Source organism: Rana temporaria, chromosome 5 (genome assembly GCF_905171775.1).
Source record: "Rana temporaria chromosome 5, aRanTem1.1, whole genome shotgun sequence".
Taxonomy (NCBI): domain Eukaryota; kingdom Metazoa; phylum Chordata; class Amphibia; order Anura; family Ranidae; genus Rana; species Rana temporaria.
In genome coordinates this window covers 402,975,465-402,980,779 of record NC_053493.1, presented here as the reverse complement: position 1 = coordinate 402,980,779, position 5,315 = coordinate 402,975,465, and positions in this window count along the sequence as shown.

The window sequence follows — 5,315 nt, the reverse complement described above, 5'->3', positions numbered from 1 at the left end:
CATGTTGGAAGACCCAGCCTCGACCCATCTTCAAAGCTCTAACTCAGGGAAGGAGGTTGTTGCCCAAAATCTTGCAATACATGGCCCCGGTCATCCTCTCCTTAATACAGTGCAGTCACCCTGTCCCATGTGCAGAAAAACACCACCAAAGCATGATGCTACCACCCCCATGCTTCACATTAGGGATGGCGTTCTTGGCATGGTACTCATCATTATTCTTCCTCCGAACACGGTTAGTGAAATTATGATCAAAAAATTATATTATAGTCTCATCTGACCACATGATTTTCTCCCATGACTCCTTTGGATCAGTCAAGACAATTATGTCAGCAGTTATTTCACACCCTATATACTCTTATTAAGACTGCTGTACATCATGGCAACTCCTGCCCATGTGATATGACTCTGTATCAACTACTACTGTTAATACTACTACTGCTGCTTCTGCTGCTGCTGCCGCCCAGTCAATACACCTATGTCAGCAGTTATTTCACACTCTATATACTCTTATTAAGACTGCTGTACATCATGGCAACTCCTGCCCATGTGATATGACTCTGTATCAACTACTACTGTTAATACTACTACTGATGCTTCTGCTGCTGCTGCCGCCCAGTCAATACACCTATGTCAGCAGTTATTTCACACTCTATATACTCTTATTAAGACTGCTGTACATCATGGCAACTCCTGCCCATGTGATATGACTCTGTATCAACTACTACTGTTAATACTACTACTGATGCTTCTGCTGCTGCTGCCGCCCAGTCAATACACCTATGTCAGCAGTTATTTCACACTCTATATACTCTTATTAAGACTGCTGTACATCATGGCAACTCCTGCCCATGTGATATGACTCTGTATCAACTACTACTGTTAATACTACTACTGCTGCTTCTGCTGCTGCTGCCGCCCAGTCAATACACCTATGTCAGCAGTTATTTCACACTCTATATACTCTTATTAAGACTGCTGTACATCATGGCAACTCCTGCCCATGTGATATGACTCTGTATCAACTACTACTGTTAATACTACTACTGATGCTTCTGCTGCTGCTGCCGCCCAGTCAATACACCTATGTCAGCAGTTATTTCACACTCTATATACTCTTATTAAGACTGCTGTACATCATGGCAACTCCTGCCCATGTGATATGACTCTGTATCAACTACTACTGTTAATACTACTACTGATGCTTCTGCTGCTGCTGCCGCCCAGTCAATACACCTATGTCAGCAGTTATTTCACACTCTATATACTCTTATTAAGACTGCTGTACATCATGGCAACTCCTGCCCATGTGATATGACTCTGTATCAACTACTACTGTTAATACTACTACTGCTGCTTCTGCTGCTGCTGCTGCCGCCCAGTCAATACACCTATGTCAGCAGTTATTTCACACTCTATATACTCTTATTAAGACTGCTGTACATCATGGCAACTCCTGCCCATGTGATATGACTCTGTATCAACTACTACTGTTAATACTACTACTGATGCTTCTGCTGCTGCTGCCGCCCAGTCAATACACCTATGTCAGCAGTTATTTCACACTCTATATACTCTTATTAAGACTGCTGTACATCATGGCAACTCCTGCCCATGTGATATGACTCTGTATCAACTACTACTGTTAATACTACTACTGATGCTTCTGCTGCTGCTGCCGCCCAGTCAATACACCTATGTCAGCAGTTATTTCACACTCTATATACTCTTATTAAGACTGCTGTACATCATGGCAACTCCTGCCCATGTGATATGACTCTGTATCAACTACTACTGTTAATACTACTACTGATGCTTCTGCTGCTGCTGCCGCCCAGTCAATACACCTATGTCAGCAGTTATTTCACACTCTATATACTCTTATTAAGACTGCTGTACATCATGGCAACTCCTGCCCATGTGATATGACTCTGTATCAACTACTACTGTTAATACTACTACTGCTGCTTCTGCTGCTGCTGCTGCCGCCCAGTCAATACACCTATGTCAGCAGTTATTTCACACTCTATATACTCTTATTAAGACTGCTGTACATCATGGCAACTCCTGCCCATGTGATATGACTCTGTATCAACTACTACTGTTAATACTACTACTGCTGCTTCTGCTGTTGCTGCTGCCGCCCAGTCAATACACCTATGTCAGCAGTTGTTTCACACTCTATATACTCTTATTCCTACTGCTGTTCATCATGGCAACTCCTGCCCAAGTGATATGACTATGTATCAACTACTACTGCTAATACTACTACTGCTGCTGCTGCTGCTGCTGCTGCTCAGTCAAGACAACTATGTCAAAAGTAATTTCCCACTCTATATACTCCTATTACCACTGCTGTTCATCATGGCACCTCCTGCCCAAGTGATATGACTCTGTATCTACTACTACTACTACTACTGCTGCTGCTGCTGCTCTGTCAAGACACCTATGTAAAAAGTTAATTCCCACTCTATATATACTCCTATTACCACTGCTGTTCACTGATACCACTGATAGTTAATTTATCCCTTAACTACCCCCATTTGTGAGGGTCGGGGTTTTCCTTTAAAGTCCCATGCAAATCAATGGAAAATGTATGTTCCCACATAACTTCTGTACGCCTGGAGATATTTCAATAATACCCGCTATACATATTACTTATATGCCAAATAAAAATATATAACAGTTAAATTAACCCTTACCAACACCCTTATATAAAAGATGGGTATATTAATATTACTATGATTTTCCTCCCCAAAAGGTTAAGATAGGAAGACCGGGCAACGCCGGGTATTCAGCTAGTAATAGTATAAAATGTTTTCGGTTATTATTAAGCTAGATGTGTTGATGTTGATGTTGATGTGTTAGATGTGAAGTTAGATGTGAAGTTAGATGTGTTTAAAAAACTAACAATTTCAATAAGAAATGAAACCTTTGCAAAATATAACATTTTTTATTAAAAAAAAAAAAAAAAAAATTAGGACATTAACTTCTGAAGCTCTGTCACCTCATCCATGTTTTTCGCCAGTTGTTGCACCAGTTGTTGATTTTGGCGCATCAAAAACAGTATCTGCTGCTCATTTGCCATTACTCTCTTCGTGAGGTTTTTCATGGCAGCTTGTTTCACCTCTAGCTTTTTTAGAACTGTTAGGATATAAGAAAAAAACATTTGGATTTCAAAGACCGTTACGAAAGATTATTTTCAGCCATAAAAATAATAAAGTCTGACTTAAGAGACTCTATGAAAGAGGATCTGGCAGAGGCAATTCTCTTCCTTAGAACTCTACATTGCATTTATTTGCATTTGCTAAGCCTAGAACTACATTTCAAGATTAATATAAACCATTTCTAGGTTTTTCATATTTTTTTTTTGGGTTCATTATAGATAAGCTTTGTTTTGGTTCTAAAACAGCCAAATAATGTGGTCTGTATTTTTGAACTGTTAAAGATCATGTTCCTGATGTTTAAGCCTGCTGCTACTATCCAGTCACTTGATTGTTTTCATTGTGTTTGTCTTTTGCTTAAACTGTGCAATACAGTAGACTGTTGGCTTCCCAGCCAGTAGTCCTGTGGTAGTTTGCGTTTCTTTCCCTCAAGGAATCTATAAAATACATTCGCATATTAATACAGAGGAGTCGGAGTCGGGGAGTCGGGGAGTCGGGGAGTCGGAGTCTGAAGTACATAAAACTGAGGAGTCGGAGTCGAAAAATTTATCTACCGACTCCACAGCCCTGCTTTAAATGCTGTCCATTTTTAGAGCTACATTTTATTGTTGAAATTTTATTAATATATGTGCACATATTTACCCTCCTGATTGACGGTATAATTAACCGTCTCATCCTGCTCCTCTTCCTCGTCACCCACTACTCCACCAGAAGTTTCGGGGGGGGGGTGCAGCTCCTCCTCTTGCTCCTCCACAGGAACTGGGGGTGGTGATGTGGATGGCCCTGGCTGCTCCTCCTCATCCCTCTCCTCCTCTTCCACATCCTCCTCCTGCTCCTCCTCTGCGGCCTGTCGCCTTGTGCGCTTGGGGCGCACAGTTGGTAGCGGAGCTCCTATAATAACACAATGTTCATATATTATAAAAATGTTTTCTAATGACGTATGCAAATTCTGTGTACTCTACTGTATTGTATATGAATACAAATTAATTTATATAGACAGTTAACCAATGGGACAATGTTATATTAAAGGGTCTTGTGGGCACTACAGGGGACTGAGCGTGAGCTGGGCTGCCACCATGGTAAAATGAGCTGTTTTTGTCTCCTTTGTTTTGTTCAGACGATCTCATGTTAAAAAAAAGTACTTGATGGAGTACACAGGATTACTATAACAACCCCACGCCTAACACAGGAATTTAGTGGGAATCTATATATATAAAACTCAACGTGTGTGTGCATGTATGTATGTATGTTCCACCATCACGTCCAAACGGCTAAAGATATTTACATGAAACTTGGCACACAGGTTACTTATATGTCAGCCACAAATATAGGATTGGTGGTTTAACCCATACCCACCCCCATTTGCCTTGGTCAGGGTTTTTCTTTAAAGTCCCATTCAACTCTATGGGAAATACATGTTATTTCATAACAGCTGTAGATATTTCGATAACACTTGGTCACATGTTATCTATACGTCCACTTAAAGTATAGGATCGTTAATTTATCCCTTAACTAACCCCATTGGTGAGGGTCGGGCTTTTTGTTTAAAGTCCCATGCAAAGCAATGGGAAAAGTATGTTCCCACATAACTTCTGTGTTCCTGTCTGCTGTCCCATGTTTTTTTCCAACAGTACTATGAATACCTTGGCTGGTGGTGATATATGTTACAACAACATGGCGTCTTGGTTAACAACATCTGACCTTACATTAATTACATATGACCTTACATAACTGTCCCCAAGGGACCCGGGCTGGCTCAACGCGATTGGCACTGCGCTGACAAGCCATTCACCTCTGCAGCTAGGGGTTCGGATCCCGCTCTCGGCTACATGTGAATTGAGTTTGGTGGTCTCAGCTCGGCCCCCGGTGGGTGTGCTATGCGAGGTAAGCCTGCGCTTAGTATGCCCACCTCCCTCCCACAAAAACCACCACACTTACACACGCACTCGCAATTGGGTTAACATGCACGCACTCTGACCATGCGGTCTCTAAAAAGAGAGGCGAAGGACTAACGGGGCTGGTTGAGCGGGCAAATCCTCTCACTCCCTTATAGGGAGTCCCTCTGCCCCGTGGGGCTTCGAAGCGGAGCAGGTAGGACGGTCTGTGTGGGAGAACCCCCTCACACCCGCCATTGCCACCCGGGGCATGGAGAAA